The sequence below is a fragment of the Pelophylax lessonae genome, assembly GCF_965119305.1.
Source record: "Pelophylax lessonae genome assembly, chromosome: 7".
NCBI classification, from domain to species: Eukaryota; Metazoa; Chordata; class Amphibia; order Anura; family Ranidae; genus Pelophylax; species Pelophylax lessonae.
The window spans coordinates 187,158,314-187,177,607 of record NC_138774.1 but is presented as its reverse complement, the minus strand read 5'-3'; the positions used below and the strand labels follow the sequence as shown (position 1 = coordinate 187,177,607).

General features: G+C 46.7%; 1 protein-coding gene across 2 annotated transcripts in view; it reads left to right on the top strand.

Annotated features, from left to right (window-relative positions):
- Positions 1 to 19,294, top strand: part of NACC2 (NACC family member 2) — a 260,461-nt gene that overhangs the window by 60,468 nt on the left and 180,699 nt on the right. The window contains exon 2 of one of the 2 annotated variants that reach the window (XM_082262812.1): positions 9,260 to 9,323. The exons of the other annotated variant lie outside the window; for it this stretch is intronic. The gene's annotated coding sequence lies outside the window, so the exon portion shown is untranslated. The remainder of the gene's footprint in view (positions 1 to 9,259; positions 9,324 to 19,294) is intronic. 2 annotated transcript variants of the gene reach the window in all.

Below are 19,294 nucleotides of genomic sequence, written 5' to 3'. Positions count from 1 at the left end.
GGACGCAGCCGCTCACGTGGTAAAGAGCCAATTTAGCCAGTTTTAAAGAGGCTCCCTTACCATGATCGGGGATGGGCTGTGTCTGAGGGGCATGCCTCATTACCTATCACCACACTGCTCGCCCCCAGAGCGGCAAGAACCAGGACAACACGTGACCAGCTGTGATTAGACACAGCCTATCACATGGTAAAGAGCCATTTTAATTGACTTTTTACTCTGATCGGGGATGGTCAGCAAAGTCCATAAAGACATGGATGAGGGAGTTTGGGGTAAAGGAACTTGACTGGACTGCACAGAGTCATGACCTCAACCCGATAAAACACCTTCAGAATGAATGAGAGCGGAGACTGAGTCAGGTCTTCTTGTCAAACATCATCATCATCAGTCGAATCTCACAAATGCGCTTCTGGAAGAATGGTCAAACACTCCCATAAATACACTCCTAAACCTTGTGGACAGCCTTCCAAGAAAAGTTGACGCTGTTATAGCTGCGAAGGGTGGGCCAACTCAATCTTGAATAAAGTGAAGATAATCAGCGCAATCCTCAAAATAAAGTGAAAAACACAAAGCTGCAAGCAATCAGTGCCAAACACAAAACACCCTTAGTAATCAATAAAGTAATATTGCTGCGCTAAGTGAATAAAAATATCGCTTAAATATGTGACAAATAATGCTGTGATACTGGTAAATCAATAACACTTGAATAAGATAACAAATAATATTGTGATAATCATAAATCACTTGAATAAAGTGTCCCAATAAGTGAGCAGTGACTTTAAATAATATAACAAAAGTCCCAATAAACAGTGCAGTTTCAGTGATATAAAGATAAACAAATCTTCATCTGTGCAGAATGTGCTGCATGCTTCACTCTCAGTGCTCCAGTGACAGATAGTGAGATTAGCAGCTCACCTCAAATGGAGACTCAAATGAGTCAAGTCAGGCACATAAAGCAGTATTCACAATCGCCTGGTGATCACCTCTGCCTTCACCTCCAACCAATCTCTCAAACTCCAGGGATGTGGTGGATGAAAAACAAATAAAGGAGATCTAATGCTCTCTGTATTGATTGGGGGGTTATTTATTATCAGTATATATATTGCACTTACATAGACGGGCACTTCAGCCGTGCCAGCTAGCAATTGCCTCCAAAAAACCAATCTTGAACCCTACGGACTAAGACTGGGATTCCATTACATATATCAAACAGATGGCGATACCCTGGCCATATGGTGCTGGTACTAATATGCACCGCATACTAGCACATTATGACAGACTTAACTGCACACAGAGCCCTCCAGCGCAGCACTGTCACAGCTCCCCAGCACTTCCATCTTCACCCGGTCTTTCTGCTGTGTTCGTGGGCTCCAGCTGTATGAATGGCCAGGGCAGTGATAATGTCACTCCTGCTCTTGCTCATGGGAGCCCTGGCCCTGAGCTCTGAAGGTATGCCACGGGTATGTCGTCCCTTCAGAGCGTGTGCATTGGTGACGTCACCGTCTGCATCCTGTGTGAAGATCTCCTAAACAGTGCAAGTTTAGGAGATATTCACTGTACCTACAGGTAAGTATTACCTGTCGGTACAAGTTAAAAAGTGGGCTTTTACTTCCACTTGTCTGCTATAAGCAACAGTCAGGTCACTTTCCTGCCAGGCGAGGTCATTTCTCTCCCCCCTTCTCCTGATACAGCCTATGTATAGCCCAAATTTTTGGTTTGGCTATAAAGTAGTAAAGGCTTAAAACCCTTTTGTTTGTTTTTTTTTTTTTTTGCTTCATGCGTCTCATTTAAAATATTTCCCTTTACTTCCTGTTTTGAAAATGCAACAGGAAATGAGGGAAAATCTCTCTAAAAGGAAGGGGAAGTCCCCTTTTAGAAAGCTGTCACTGGCTCTGGTGTCCCTGTCATACAATTCTCCATTTTATTCCTGTTCCGTTGACAACTCAACATGTTGAATGTTCTCCTTCTTTCAGTCCTCGTTACCATGGTCACTAGGACAAACAGAGGGTGAATCTCCCCATCAGCGACATAGACAGCAATAAAAGTTTGTATAGAATGAAAGAATAAGAGTGCCAAACAGTAAGGATCAGTTCAAATATAAATTTTTATTTGCTGCAATAAAAAGGCTCCATCAAGAGTTGACAGCCAATGCATTTTGGGAGTCATACACAAAGCCTCCTTCATTCGGGCTACAATATAACAGAAACAGGATTTTATAGAGCAGGATTTAGTTACATGAATGTGTCAAGGCAATAAAAATCTAACAGGGTTTCTAATTCTATCTAAAGCTACAACAATTTTTTGCCAAGTGCTTCCCCTTCTCTCTCCTAGTTTGAGTGCTGCTGTACAGGGGATTGCAGGAGGCTGAATTTAGTAATTTATACTAGTTGCAAGTTAAAAATTACTAAGTGCATTTTAACCACTTCCCTACTAGCGTATAATAAAATGACGCCGACAGGAACCTTTTATCCCTCTGGGCGGGCGTCATATGACAGGTGACACTCCTAAACCTTGGGGACAGCCTTCCCAGAAGAGTTGAAGCTGTTATAGCTGCTAAGGGTGGGCCAACACAATATTGAACCCTACAGACTAGGATTGGGATGTCATTAAAGTTCATGTGTGTGTAAAGGAAGAAGTCCCAATACTTTTGATAATATAGTGCAGGGGTCTTCAAACTATGGCCCTTCATTTGTTCAGGAACTACAATTCCCATCATGCCTAGTCATGTCTGAGAATGTCAGAGTTTTACAATGCCTCATGGGATGTGTAGTCCTGCAACAGCTAGCGGGCTGTAGTTTGAGGATCCCTGATAAAGTGTATGTATATTAGATTTTGTTGTGAGCGGTTTCCTCATACACTCCAAGGACATGCTGGAATGTTAATTGGATCCTGTCTAAATTGGCCCCAGCATATGTACAGTACACTATGGGGTTGATTTACTAAAGTCAAATCCACTGTGTATTACAAGAGCACTTGGAAATGCAATCGGGAAAAATCTGCTGATTTCTATCATCCAATCATGTGCAAGCAAAAATGCTGTTTCTCTTACGTCCTCCGACAGTCGCCGCCTCTTCATATTCGTCACATATGGGGTATTAGACTTTGCTCCGAAGGAGTAGCTAGGCAACAGAATATGTTAACATTAAAGCTTTTAACATATCCCACCCTCAAGGGGTGGTCCCCTCAGTCGATACCCTCCTACTTCCTGCAACCATATCTCAGTTTCAATGTCTAGCTTGTCAGGAGTGGCTGGCTCTCTGTGCTGGGGCTTTGTGCCCCAGACTCTTTCTTCTTTTTTTGATTTTTTGTTTGAGTTTTCTCTCTACCTTTACTTAGCTGTTCTTTTTGTCAGAATTAGTTCTTCTGATGAAGAGGATCATGCGGGCTGGGTCTCGGGCTGATCCCCCTGGTCGCAGGTCGTGGGTCAGTGGCTTCCCAGCCTGCCATCGAGCGTTCAGCCAGGTAACGCTCCTGGCACAGTGAACGACCCATCCCTGTTCGGTGCAGGGATGATTGGTGAGGTGGCTACCTCACTGGACGCTGTGCGGTTTCTTAACCCCCATTTTGTGCATCTTGTATGCGACTCTCCCTGCCTCATGTGCAGCGGCTTGTTCGCCTGTGCGGGTCCCCCACGCCATTGTGAGGTAAGTGTATCTATGTGGGGACCTGTCTGTCTGGGGGGGTGTCAGTCTGGGACTGTGTAACCTGCCTCTATTCACACTGTTTGTCTCCCTATCACTCGGCTGCATACTGTGGGCTGCAAGGGGGGGGGGGGCGAGCTGTGTGACACTATGTGTGTCAGCTTTGTCAGTGTGAGAAGCTGTGTGCTGTGGGGCATGTTTTGTGGCATGTTTGGGCACTATACAGCGATCGCTGCGGCGATCTACCATGTTTTTTATATATGGCTAAATGTGTGCATTACTGTAGTGTGGAGCGGCGGTTTCGGCGCCAAACGACGCCATTTTGCCTACACTCGCTCGGCCGCATGTTCTACATGCATGGCGGCCATTTTCTTGTAGCCTCCCATAGGCTTTAATAGAGCGCCCCGGTCACATCACTTCCTCTTCTCCTGGGATTACACCGATCGAGGCAGCAGCAGCGGCGAGGGTCTCCTCAGGTTATATCCTTCTTATCCATTGCCTGTGTCAGTTTTATTGTCCCTGTGGGGGTCTCATTGTGCTTGTGTGTGGTGCGGTGGGCTGCGCTCGCCGCGCTTGTTAAAGGGGCAGTTAACCCTTTATTATCCGGCATTTTGATATTGGGGCAATGGATTCTCAGGAGGGCAAATTTCCTACCGCCTTGGTGGATAGCCAGGGGACCGCTGTTTCCCCCCCAGGGGGGGATTTAGCCACTATTGTGGCTGGCCTTGCTGCTCAGGTGCAGATGCTGGTGGCTGCTCAATCTACCAAGAGACCCAGAGTTTCTCTTTCCTCTGAGTCTGAGGGTGAAGGTGATGGGGCTGTTATGGCGGGGGTCTCCTTATCGGGGTCCCGCTCCTCCCTGGATCTAGTAGGGTCCTAGGTGGAGGCTGAAGTTGAAGGGGTTGATAATTCTCCCCCTGGCTCGCCTGAAGAGCTTGCAATCATGGATGAATTGATTGCTTCCATAAAACAAACGCTGCGTTTGCAGGATGAAGTGTGTCCCCCCGCTGCCTTGGCGGCTTATGGGACACAGAGAAAACGCAGGACGCCGCAGGTTTTTCCCTGCAATGATGATTTTCAGCGCGCTGTTAAGGAACAATGGCGCAATCTACGCAAACCTTTTGCTGTGCCAAGTAGGTTCAAGCTGCGTTATCCTTTCTCGCCTTCCACTGATGAACGGTGGTGTGTGCCACCCCCGGTGGATCACGCAATTGCGGTTTTAAACAAATCTACTGCGATTCCTGCAGAGGATTCCCCGGTGTTCCGTGATGCCACGGATAGGAGATTGGAGTCTCTTGCCCGTCATACTTACTCTATTACGGGTTCTATGCTTAAGGCTCTGTTTGCCTCTCTCATGGCGGCACAGGCTGTCGCAAGTTGGACGCAGATGCTTAGGCGCGTCCTAGTGGCCGATTCGGCCTCGCCGGCGACCCTGGATATGGTGGATCAAATCCACCAGGGTGTCATGTATCTGTGTGATGCGGACTTGGACTTAGTCCCGTTGGCTGCACGTGTGCACAGCGTGGCGGTGTTGTCTCGCCGCCTGGTTTGGTTGAAATGTTGGTCGGTGGACCAATCTTCACGTAAGACCTTAGCCAATCTGCCTTATGATGGGTCTCGCCTTTTTGGGGAGTCCTTGGATGTGTTGATTAAGGGGATCACCGGAGGTAAGAGCACTCTCTTGCCCCATTTCCCCAAGGCTAAGGGGGCTTCTGGGAAGAAGCATGCTAATTTTCGGCCCCCTCAGGGGTCCTTTCGTGCCTTTCGGTCGCACTACAAGGGCAAACCGTTCAAAGGTCAAGGCTCTCAAAAGAAGCCCTGGTCTGGGAAACAGAAGTCCGGTCAGTCCGGATCCGCAGCCCATAACAGTGCGGCCTGAAGGGGCGCCCTCACCCAGTTTTGGGGTGGGGGGACGCTTGCTCGGTTTTCTTCAACCCTGGTTGGCCCGCGTGTGGGACAGATGGGTTCAGGAGATCGTTCGATCTGGTTACAAGATCGAGTTTCTCTCTCGGCCGGAGAGCAGATTTTTTCCCTCAAATCTTCAGCTGTCTCCGGAGCGTTTACGGGAGCTGCACCTGGCGGTGCGGGACCTGAGGGCTCAGGGAGTGGTGGTTCCGGTGCCTCATCGGGACAGATTTCGGGGGTTTTATTCCAATCTGTTCACCGTGCCCAGAAAGGAGGGCAAGGTTCGTCCAATTCTGGACTTGAAGGCTCTGAACCGCTCTGTGCGGGTTCGCAAGTTCCGCATGGAATCCCTGCGGTCGGTGGTGGCTGCCCTGGTTCCGGGGGAATTCATGGCCTCCATCGATTTGAAGGATGCGTATCTTCACATCCCCATTTTCGAGGGTCAACAGCGGTACCTTCGATTCGCCATTGCGGAGGATCACTACCAGTTCGTGGCGTTGCCTTTTGGTCTCGCCTCGGCTCCGCGGGTTTTCACCAAGGTGCTTGCACCGGTTCTGGCATTATTGAGAGCCCAGGGCATTTCTGTCCTGGGGTATCTGGACGACATTCTGGTTCGGTCTGCGACCAGCCAGGGTCTGGAGGAGGACCTGTCTGTCACGATGCAAACTCTGCAGGAGTTTGGTTGGACGATAAATTTTCCAAAGTCGACACTGAGTCCGTCGGTTCGTCTTCCCTACCTGGGAATGATCCTGGACTCGGTGCAGGCGAAGGTCTTCCTGCCGGTAGACAAACTCAGAACTCTTCAGGAGGAAGTCAGGTCCCTCCGGGACGTTCCGCTCTCGTCTCTGCGGACGTGCATGAGATGTCTGGGATTGATGGTCTCGGCCTTCGAGGCGATTCCCTTCGCCCAGTTTCACATGCGGGGTCTCCAAGCGGAGATCCTGTCCATGTGGGACGGGCGACCTCAATCTCTGGATCTTCAAATCTCGTTGAGTCATCGCACCAGAAGAGACCTTCTGTGGTGGCTCCAGTCCCCGATGGTGTCCGGGGGCAAGTCGTTTCGTCCTATCTCGTGGACGGTGATCACCACGGATGCCAGCCTGTCGGGCTGGGGTGGTGTTCTGGGCGTTCTGTCCGCCCAGGGAACTTGGTCGGAGGAGGAATCCTCCCTTCCGATCAACATTCTGGAATTGCGTGCGATAAATCTCTGTCTTCATCGCTGGACGGACCGGCTGCAGGGCTGCCCGGTTCGGGTGCAGATGGACAATGCCACGGCGGTGGCCTACATCAACCACCAAGGGGGCACCAGGAGTGCCCGAGCGGCTCGAGAAGTGGCCGACATTCTGACTTGGGCCGAGACTCTTGTCCCGGCGATAACGGCGGTACACATTCCGGGGGTGGAGAACTGGCAGGCGGACTATCTGTGTCGCCAGACCCTGGATCAGGGGGAATGGTCTCTCCACCCGGCTGTCTTCCAGATGTTGTGCGCGAAATGGGGTCTTCCAGATGTGGACCTGTTCGCGTCTCGTCTCAACAACAAGGTGAGGAGGTTCGTGGCAAGGACGCGCGACCCTCGGGCAGACGCGTCGGACGCGTTAGTGGCCCCGTGGCATCAGTACAAGCTGATGTACGCGTTTCCACCGATTCAGTTGCTGTCCAGGTTCCTTCGCAGGTTACAATCGGAACGCAGCACGGTGATTCTTGTGGCGCCGGACTGGCCTCGCCGGTCCTGGTACGCAGACCTCGTGAATCTGGCGGTCGACGCCCCGTGGCGTCTACCTCTTCGAGACGATCTCCTGTCTCAAGGGCCGATATACCATCCTGCTTTACAGTCGCTGGCTTTGACGGCCTGGCTGTTGAGACCGAGGTCCTGAAGGAGAACGGTCTCTCCCCGGAGGTCGTTCATACCTTGATCAACGCGAGGAAGTCTTCCTCGGGGAAGGTTTACTACCGTACTTGGAAGGCCTATTTTGCCTGGTGTGAGTCCAGGGGGTTTTCACCCCGCACGTACTCGGTTTCCGAGTGCTGTCCTTCCTTCAAACAGGTGTCGATCAGCGTTTGGCGCTGGCTACGATAAAGGGTCAGGTGTCTGCGCTGGCCGTTCTGTTTCAACGTCCCGTGGCTTCCAACTCCTTGGTTGGCACTTTTGTTCAGGGAGTGCGGCATCTGGTTCCTCCTTGGAGGGATCCTCTGCCCCCTTGGGACTTGAATCTCGTTCTATCTGTGTTACAACGTGCTCCTTTTGAACAGATCAGGGAGATCTCGTTGTCTATGTTGTCCAAAAAGGTCGCCTTTTTGGTTGCGATCACTTCGGCTCGCAGAGTGTCGGAGCTGGCGGCTTTGTCCTGCAAGTCTCCGTATCTGGTTGTTCATTTGGATAAGGTGGTCTTGCGACCTAATCCTTCTTTTCTTCCGAAGCGAGTTTCGGAATTCCATCTTAATGAGGATATTGTCTTGCCTTCGCTGTGCGCGAAGCCTAAACATCCACAGGAGGTGAGGCTACATTCTTTGGATGTTGTTCGGGCGATAAGGGTTTACCTTAAATCGACTGAGTCTTTTCGAAAGACGGACTCCTTGTTTGTTCTTCCAGAGGGTCCTCGGAAGGGCATGGCGGCGTCGGCCTCTACCATCGCCCAAATGGATCAGGCAGACCATTGAACAGGCCTATGCCTTGCAGGGGAAGGTTCCCCCTGTGCCTGTGAAGGCGCACTCTACTAGATCTCTGAGTACGTCTTGGGCCTGTCGTCATGGGGCTTCTGTAGCCCAGGTGTGTAAGGCGGCGACCTGGTCGACCGTGCACACTTTCACAAAATTATACAAAGTAGATGTTCAGGCATCGGCGGATGCTTCCTTTGGCCGCAAGGTTCTTAGTGCGGCAATTCCCTAGGGTCCCTTGTTGGGGACCTCTGGCTGTTGGGATAAGTTTTTTTATCCCCTGGTTCTTTGTCTTTTCCTGGGTTGTTGCTCCTGTTGAGCAATTATTTTTTCCTGTAGCCCAGCTGGTTTCCTTCCTTTGGTAAGGTTCCTTTCTTTGATGCGGAGACTGCGTTGCCTTTCGGCGCGGATGCGTTTCCCACCCCTCATGTTTGCACTGCTTTGGGACGTCCCCATATGTGACGAATATGAAGAGGCGGCGACTGTCGGAGGACGTAAGAGAAAACGGAATTTTTGTAAAATCTTACCTGTAAAATTCCTTTCTCTGAGTCCTCCGACAGTCGCCGCCCCCGCCCCTCTTTTGGGGTTTGGTTGTGTACTCTACTGCTATTCCACTGAAACTGAGATATGGTTGCAGGAAGTAGGAGGGTATTGACTGAGGGGACCACCCCTTGAGGGTGGGATATGTTAAAAGCTTTAATGTTAACATATTCTGTTGCCTAGCTACTCCTTCGGAGCAAAGTCTAATACCCCATATGTGACGAATATGAAGAGGCGGCGACTGTCGGAGGACTCAGAGAAAGGAATTTTACAGGTAAGATTTTACAAAAATTCAGTTTTTTTTAATTTCCTTGCATGTCCCCCCCCCCCAGATCTACAGGGACTGCACTCCCAAATGCACTTGTAGTGCACAGTGGATTTGCCTTTAGTAAATAAACCCATATGTATGAATATGAGTTATAGACATTAGATTGTAAGCTCCTTGAAGGCATGGACTGATGTGAATGTATAATATATGTGTAAAAAAAACAGTAATCTACAGGGTCCTCTTTATTTTACAGCGGCCCTGGAGTGAGGGTTCCATAAAAAGAAAAGGGGTGAGAGTAATGCAGACTGCAAAATATGGTAAAGTAACTTGACTTCTGCAAATGATCTGCTGTAAATCACCTTTTGGAGAGGATAATCGCCTTTGTAGGAACAAATGCAACATAAACACAGCAATAATCTCACCGACTAAACACCACCTGGATCTTTTTCTTCCATCCGTTATGGGTTTTCCCAAGTCGCACCTTTCTGTCTGTGAAAATGCTTTTTATATTTTACGGTTCCAACGTCTTACTTTTTGAATGAGGTGCAGATAGATAATCTTACCAACATTTACTCCTTATCTTTTTGTATATTGTAAGCCTTGTGGTCCCTCTTTCCCTTCTGTAGTCCTGCATGCCTCATCCTTGTTACAGTGTTTGCACTAATATATTGGACTAGGACATAGTACATAGGCTTGCTATCAAATCTGAATGCTCCTAATGAAATAGGATAGCCTGTGATACCTCATACTGGAAAAAGTTGTGGGATCTCCACAAATGGGCAGACACTATAGTAGACTATATTATATACATTAATCGGGAAGAGTTCTGCAAAATAGGTTTAGGGGCCAACTCACACCAGTGCGTTGATCTGTGTTTTAGGGCAGCTTAACGCAAATTAACAGACATCTGAAAAACAATAATTTCCACTGTGTCCTATTCACACCATACTATTGCGCACGCATGTCAATGGACGTCAAGGTGTAGGTCAATGGACATCAGCGCGCTTTAAAACGTGACAAAAATGGATGGAAATTTACATGCATTTTCGATACATTTTAGCGCAAGTCAGGGTGATTTGGCCCTAGAGCTATGCACAGACATAAAAATGAAGCAGTTAGGCCCCTTTCACACATGTGCGACGTAAAAGTTGTGCAATTTTATCTCAATTTTGATGCGTTTTTGACTTGACTTGAAGTAATGCCTATGTCTATGGACCTTAAAACACATTAAAATCGGCCCAAAGTAGTGCAGGGACTACTTTGAAGTGATTGCGACTTGAAGTCTTACAGATATGAATGGTACTTATTGGAAATCATGGAGAACGATTTGTCATGCGACTTTGCTGCCCCAAATCGTAGGACAAGTCACACAGGTGTGAAAGGAGACTTAAAGGCTCGTACACACTATAAGAAACTCGGGCAAACATTTTTGACCAAAGAATTTTCATACAATTTTCGTATAATGTGTATAGAACCTTCTACAGATGATTCAGAATTTTCGAACGAAAATTCTCGAAGGGACAGACTCCAAAATTTTTCTCGTATGGGAAAGAATTAATGATTTTTGTTCAATGTGTACCGTTTTTGTACGTTTTTTGTACAAGAAAAATCAGAAAAGAAAGACTGCGCAAGATCAGAAACAATAAACAACAAAAAAAAGCCTTTGTCATACGTGAATTTTCGTAAGAATTTTCGTTCATTGGTTCCAATTTGCTGTGAAACGAGGAAAATCGGACAACCGTTCGCCCAATTTTGTACCCCAAAACTCCTTCAGGATGAGACAGTATTGCAAATGTTTGCTCCACTTACAAAACCCATATGGCCATTGGTCTCCATTACCTTGATGGCCCTGAACTTTTAAAAATGCAGCCAGTGGGTTCCCTGGTTCCAGCCAATGTAGCTTTTAAAGAACGAGTATGAACAGCACACGCTCGTAGAAAAAGAAGCTGTATTCTGATCCAGGTGCACTATGAAAAGCCTGCTGAACCTGGCTACAGTGAAATGTATTCCCGTTATTTGCTGCTGGAATTCCCCTTTAAATGTGAACCTTTTTTTTCTTCTTTTGCTTTTGACATCTCTCTCGTATGTGTTTACTCTAATGAACTGGAATGAGATATGTCATCTGACCCAGGAGCTTCTTCGCACAATTACATCTGCAGCGTCTGGAGGAAAATCTTTTTTTAGATTGATTATAAATAGAGCGATGTAAAGGTTTGCTGGAACATATGTTCCAATCCGATGAATAGTCCGGAGGAACGTAACAATGGACCCTCTGTGCGGGCAGAAACGGATGTTTGACGAAGAGAGGCTTCTTTTTCATTCTGTGTATCTGGACACTTTTTAAAAATTCAATTGTGTGATGTTTAACCCTTAGGGTGCTGCTCTTTCCTCTTCCCGCTTGATTTACATCTTCATCCGAGCCTCATAAATTGTGCAGATTTTCTGCAGATTATGTTTATAAGCCTCCGAAGGCTGGATGATATGCGTTTGCCTGAGGCGGGAGAATCGTAAACTGCTTTACTTTGCGCACAGCACTCACTGCGTAACTAATGACGCTGCTAATTGCTGTGTAAACAGCAGGCACCACTAACAGGCAGATTTGAGGCAAAAATACTACACCTGGTAACAATAAAATAATAAAAACACTTGTTTGTTCTCTCAAATGTCAGGAAATACGTTTTTGTTTTCACATTTACCTAATATTATTTCTGTTTAAAATCGATATTTATCTAAATTTATATGTAGTTCCGAACAGTTTATAGAATGGTGAAAAACATTTTTTGGCTGTGTGTCTCATTGGGGGATTTTCTCTATTTCCTATATTGGAGACACTACAGGAAGTTACATAGTTAGGTTAAACAGACACAAATCTATCAAGTGCAAGGAAACTCCATTCTTGGTTGTCACTGAAACAGGTCATCCCAGATGAAAGGTTTCTCTTTTCACCTCTTGTTCCAGTGACAACTGACTTTCCAATAATTTCTACCACGATGGCCAAATCTGCCGGGTGAAACCACAGGCAGCAATAAAAACCTTCCCACTGTATCTAAAACTAAAATAATGGATTTAAATGCACTAAAGGGTTACTGCAGGTCAGCCGAAATATGGCTAAGCCCTCATTCACATCGGACCAATTCGACATGTCGAATCGCATGCCAAATCAGAGTCTATTGCCAGCAACGCCACCGTCCGAATCAGTGCGATGCCGACTTTGCGGCGCTGCACCGATTCACAAAAGTAGTTCCGCCACTTTTGGCTACTTCGGGGGCAATTTCAATAGACTTCTGTGCATGAACCCGCACAGATGTTTTTTAAAATTGCCCCTGAAGTCTGACTTAAATCCCGTTTTAACTACTTGCCTTCTGTGCACTTAAACACCCTTCCCATCCAGGCCAATTTTCAGCTTTCAGCGCTGTCACACTTTGAATGACAATTGCGCGGTCATGCTACACTGTACCCATTTGAAATTTTTATCATTTTTTTCACACAAATAGAGCTTTCTTTTGGTGGTATTTAATCATCTCTGGGCTTTTTATTTTTTACAAAAAAAAAAGAATAAAGACAAAAAATTTTGAAAAAAAAAAAAAGTTTTTCTTATTTTCTGCGAGTAAATTTTGATAATAAATTTTTCTCCTTCACTGATGTGCGCTGATGAGGCGGCACTGATGGGCACTGATAGGCTGCACTTATGGGCACTGATGAGGAGGTACTAATATGCCGCACTGATGAGCACTGATAGGCGGCACTGATAGGCGGCACTGAGAGTCGGCACTGATGAGCACTGATAGGCGGCACTGCTGGGCACTGATAGGCGGCACTGCTGGGCACTGAGAGGTGGCACTGCTGGGCACTGAGAGGTGGCACTGCTGGGAACTGACAGGCGGCACTGATGGGCACTGGCGGATGGCACTGGACACTGACGGGTGGCACTGATGAGCGGCACTGATGGGCAGCACCATCAGTGCCCACACTCAGTGCCCATAGTGCTGCCAGTCAGTGCTCATCAGTGCCTAGATGAGCAGGCACTGATGGGCACTGACTAGCAGCACTATGGGCACTGATTGTGGGCATTGATGGGGGGCACTGATGGCGGGCACTGTGGGCACTGATGGGGGGGCACTGTGTGTGTGTTTTTACCTTGTGTAATCAGGGCACTGGTGATCGGTGCCCTGATTACATTCTCCTGTGTCCCCGGCGCTGTGAGGCTCCCCCTCCTTCCTCACACTGCAGGCTCCGTGTGAGGAAGGAGCGCCGGCGATGAGAGATGATCTCATATGTTTACATATGAGATCATCGCTCATTGGACGGCCAGATCACGTGGTGAATGGCCGCTGTGATTGGCCATTCACCACGATCTGTGATCGGCCGTGTCCAAGGGACACGGCCGACACAGATTCTCCCCGCAGCGGGCTCGCGGGAGCGCGCTGGGGGCGTGTCACTGGGAGGCCGTTTAAAAACGGCCTCCCGAAAATGTGAGTCCGCACTGCAGCCGTATATAGGCTGTAGCGCGGATGGGTAGTGGTTAAAATCGCCGGAGCTTAGCTGAACTCGCACGATTTCAAATCTGCATTCAGTGTGAACCTAGGCTTCTTGTGGGAGTGGCTCTTCTGTGATCTGATAGTTGGTAGGTAGACACTTACATGGCTGACATGAAGGCATTAACATTGTGGCAATGTCTTAAGCATTCCAAAGAGCAGGCAGGATGTTGGCCAGCGGCAGCATTTGTTAAGCTGGCCATATAGTATACAATTTTCTTGTTCAATTTCCTTTAGATTTACCTACAACTATGTAGTGCAAGGGCCTGCCTGATTGCATACAAATTGAAAGTGTTTAGGCTTGACCTTATATTATATGGTTTTGGTAAATCTAAAGGAAAATGTTATAATGTATGGCCAGCTTCATTGATGTCACCCTTGTCCATTTGTGGAGCCAGTAGCCAGCGACCCATCACTTGCTATTGGTCCTCTGTCCTGCACCTGTGCAGATGGACAGGATTGGCTCAGGCCATAGTACTGCCATCTACTGTTAACCTAGCATTAATAAGCTCAGGCACCGTCACCTATAAGTGATCAAGGAGAGGTTCCTTGAGTTCTATGAGCTTTGGCCAGTCCTGACTGCTGTAATGGTTTTGACTCTGGCCTTTTCTCTGCTTCCTGTAGCTGGTCTTTGTACTGTCCACCTTAAAGTGACTTTTTCGTGAAAAGTACGGGGCTGCCATTGCTGGGCTTCATTTGAAAATAGTGGTTGCCTGGCTGTGTGTCATCTATACTTTGGGTCACTGGCCCAAAACGAGCAAGCTGTTAATGAGTGTCATTATACCTTACCTGTACAATTGCAGCCCAGAGACTCTCAAAGCATTGAAGCCAAATGACCGTGACAAACAGGGATCAAACATTTTGAGAGTAAGGTTTGCAATGGCCGCCTCCATTCTTTTCTCAGGCCATCTCTTTTTGATTTTCTAACTATGGTATCGCTCTTCCTAAAGGTCTCCTGCCTGTTGTAGGATATAATGTTGCCTGACACTTAGGTGCTACACTACCTATCAGCTGTAATCAATAGGACAGACCCATGTGACCCGTGTGCCATAAACTGAAAATGTCAAAACCAGGGGCCCTGACTGAAGATCGTCATTCTCAAGGTGAGAATATCAGCTGAGAGTACTCAGGAATATTGATATTTGTGGGACCACTCCTCTTCTTTCTGACGCACCTCTGTTAAAGTGGACCTTTCAGCTAAATCAACAGTATAATTTTACAGAATAGCTCTAGCATGTAAAATTTTAGATCTCATCCAGTGACTGCATAGGCTGAGTTGATGTCCCCAGTCTGCTGCAGACAGTAGGAAGCGTTTTCTCAAGTCTCCTCTTTTTGGTTTGTATTGTAATTTTGTAGCAAGGCACAAGGTGAGAACCTGCAGCAGAGGCAAAAAATGTGTCAGATATTGGTCAACATTGCCAAGATCTGCACACACCCCAGGATTTACATATTTGTGTCATCGCTGAGCCAGCATCTCAGTACGGGAAGTTGATGGTCCCCTGAATAGAGGCTGCTTGACAAAGATGGCTCCATCTATCTTGTAAGAAATGTCGAGGCATTGTCAAGAGGAGTACTGTGTTCTCCATCAGGGGTAACAAATTCCTGAAAGCGTTATGCCCAAAGTGGTTGTAAACCTCAGACCTGAAAGGTGAACAAAGCATATCCCACTATAGTGTGTACTTGTCTCAATCCAGAGCACTAAGTGTAATTTATGTCTGCTTCCTTATTCGTCTGCTATCAGCGTGTATCTCTTCTAAATCAGTTTTCTTGGCACCAAAAGAAAAATGGTGACGGGAGGGACCTCCAGCAGATTGAAAGCATCAGCTCTTCCTATGATCTGCGTGAAGGGAGGTGTGTCCCTTAACTCCAGTCAGCTCTCAGAGCTCTCCTCATTGAGCTCTGCAGAGTGTAACTTCAGTTCTCCACCTCCCTTTTTTTAACTCTCAGAAAAGCTTATAAATTCATCACTTTTGAATGGATGTAGAGAAGAGAATACTGCAGATAAACAGGTACAACTTATGTAGGAGGATTTGTTTCATCTGTGTATCATCTGAGGCCAGTCACTTCCCTTAGTATATGTTTACAACCACTTTAACACACTCCTTTGCATGCATGAATGTATCATGAAAATATATCTGATGCCAGGTCCACTTTGTAAAGTACATTTATTTAAAATGTCCCCCAGTTCTGTATGAACAGTAATAAATGATGACACTGCAAATTTTCCAGAATTTGTGGTGTTAATATGAAATTGGTTATTCTTTAAATATAAATATGACTGGTTCTCTTTGCAGATGCTACTTTTGCTGGAGTGGATTTGGCAGTGTTGTCATACGTTGTGTATATCACAAGTCTGTGTTCCCCAGCTTCTGGGACTAAAGATGTTTCTGCAGGTTTAAACAACAGGACATTTACGTATGCAAATTTGCTCCATCTGGCAGGATTATAATTGACAGTGATTGGTTGCCGCAGCGCGGTGTCCATGAATATGCAGATGTCTCCTGTTTACTGAGTGCCAGTTTATTCCTGACAATAGGTGAAACAACTTTAGGGCTTCTAAAAGTGCATGGCCCATACAATAAGGGGTGCAAGTGAATATGGGACAAGGGTGGGAAAAGACATTCAGCCCAAATTTGATATAATCAGCTTCGGCTGGGAGCAGGGCAGACTGGAGTCCCTACTGGTTTTCTCTCTTTCATGGACTCCAGTGGTGAACTCTCTGGACAATTTTTTACAAGGTCAATAAGAGGGGCTCTACCTCTTCAAATGTTTCATACACATTAGTCAGGACCTCTCTGAGATGTGAGAAATTATGAGGTGAGTCAACCACCAGAGGCCACCCATCGCTTATCGTCCTTTTGGCTAAGAGCAAGTGTAGTATCTGTTCTTATCAGTTGTTTGGGGAAAGAACCTTGGCCAGTTTGGGGGCCAATTAGTATTTCCTCGATGTAATTAGTTGGGGGGGATTGGAGGCATTTTCCTCCTGGATTGGATCTGGCCTTGTGCTTGTCCCTAGTTATAGACAAGGCTCTACCTAAGCTCTCTAAGTTCTGATACCTTCCTGAGGGATGAGAAGCACTGGTCTAGTGGAAGGCCGGGCTGTTAAAGAAGCCCGTGGTGTATGTGCCCCTGGGATGGAGCAGTCCAGGGGTGCCATGAATCTCACTGGTGAGGACGCTTGCCTTGAGCTTGGTCTGGCAGAAGGCCGGGCTGTGAAAAGCCCGTGATGTATATGCCCCTGGGGTGGCAGTCCAGGGGTGCCATAAATCTCGCTGGGGAGTATCCTCGCCTTGAGCTTTTTTGGCACCAAGGTCACTGCACCATCACACTTTTTTCGCACTTGCCTCTAGGGCGAGGCCTTTTGAGGACCAGAGGAATTTTTGTTTCCTGGCCGAAGGGCCTGCTATAGTACCATGTTTCCCCAAAAATAAGACCGGGTCTTATATTAATTATGGCAACAAAAGACAGGATAGGGCTTATTTTTGGGGTAGGTCTTATCATGTAATGTGTATTTGCCAGTTCCTGTGCCCCGTCTTCTCTCCCCCTCTCCCTCCCTGCCTGTCAGGAATCAACAGTGTGAACCAAGTTAAAGTGGTTGTAAAATCCTATAATCCACTCTATTACAGTATTCTATATTGTACAATGTGTTTGTTTCTGTAATATTATTGTGTCAAATGCCTTTGTTACAGCGCCACTGGGGGCTTACAGGACCCGTTGGAGCTCTCTTACCTGCTCCGAGCACTGCAGAGAAGATCCCCCCCGCTGACAGCCGTTTGAAGAGAGCAGCGGGAGGTCAGGTGAACCCCGAGCGGCTCTGTAACAAAGGTATTGGCACAATAATATTACAGAAACACACACAATGTACATTATATAATACTGTAATAGACTGGATTATAGGATTTTAAAACCACTAGGGCCTATTTTTGGGGTAGGAATTTTATTGCAGCCATCCTGGAAAATCACAGTAGGTCTCATTTTCAGGGTAGGTCTTATTTTTGGGGAAACCCAGTATAACACTATGGCCCTTAGCACTTCTCCTCTTTCCCCACTTTTATTTGTGTTTTGTCACGTTTGTTTTTTCTTTGTTGGCACTGTACACTTTATTCACAGGTTGATTAGTAGGGTGTAGGTTGGGCCTGCCCTGAACGTCTTGGGAGGGGTTGGATATGGCTTAGTTTCTCTGTCGCTCATTGACAGACGTAGTCTTCTTGATTCACATCAATTGGGTTATGTTGTCTCCGCAGGAGTAGGACTAGGCAGAAAGAAAAAACGTTCTGGCTCCACCCTAGGGGCAGTCCCAGAGGGTATATCCTCCCTCTCTCTGCTACAAGGAATCAGTTTTTTTTCTGTCAATCCCACCCCTCATTTGTGGCACTGCTTCTGGATGTCCCAATTGATGTGAATCAAGAAGACTACGTCTGTCAATGAGCGACAGAGAAAATCGGATTTTTGTAAGATCTTACCGTAAAATCTTTTTCTCTTAGCTCATTGACAGACGTAGTACCCGCCCCTCTATCATTGAGTTGGGTTGGGTTAAATTCTCTGTTGCTGCTTTATAACAGAACTGATTCCTTGTAGCAGAGAGAGGGAGGATATACCCTCTGGGACTGCCCCTAGGGTGGAGCCAGAACGTTTTTTCTTTCTGCCTAGTCCTACTCCTGCGGAGACAACATAACCCAATTGATGTGAATCAAGAAGACTACGTCTGTCAATGAGCTAAGAGAAAAGGATTTTACGGTAAGATCTTACAAAAATCCGATTTTTCCCTCTTTCATGGGGTCACCCTTCAGGGGGCCCCACCTAGTACTTGTGGTTGGTCTGTTTTGGCAGACCTCCCAGAGAATAGGGTCCGTCTGGTTTAGACTAGATGGACAAGGGAGTACCTCAGTCCCTGTCAGGAGGTTTGCCCCAGGGGATCAGGGTAAAGGGCCCTCTCTCTTCAGAGGAGGTCCATGTTTACACCCTGTGCACTTTTTTGTTTCCTCGCGTTTTTTGTGTGTACCGGGTATTAGTCTGGGTGTGTTTCATTTACCACGGGCTTAGGACTTAAAAAAAAAAAAAAAACACAAGAGGCCACCCATAACTAAAACCTGAAACCCTTATCCCAAAACCTCTTTTTATTTAAAATGACACTCATCTTCTTTTTTGGCAAAAGTTTCAAGGTAATGTAGTAACATAAGCTTCATTTATCTGGTTGCATTCCTTCATGTTCTGTCTTGAAGTGCCCACCGCTTTCACTGGGAAGTCTACTTTTTAGTAGATTATGGAATGTTGGCAATAACTTGGTATTCCATCTTTCTGCAGCTGCCAGCCCGTCAAATTCTGACGACCCCCCCCCCCCCCCAATGGGAAAATCTGAAACCACCCTATTAAATACAATGAAAATATCAAGGTAGACTACTCCTCTCAGTAGACTACCTTGTGTATCCCAACCCTTCTGTCCTACTTTCTTCCACAGCTATCCCTTCTTTATATAACTTTCAATGCAATAAAGCTGCTGTCAAACTTTTTTATATATCTCTGTATTGGTATCCGCCCTGTAAATGTGTGGCTTATTATCAAGTAGTGTTGGCCATAGTGATCAGACTTTTTCCTTTTGTTTAATACTGTAGATAAATTATATTTGGTTTCTGGGGCAGTGCACCGTGTTTCTTCTGCCTAAACATTGCCACTTAAATTGTATCTAAACCTAAAAACAAAATTGTAAATTACTGCAGCTTTTTCTGTCTATTTTCCTTTTATTTTGACCTGGT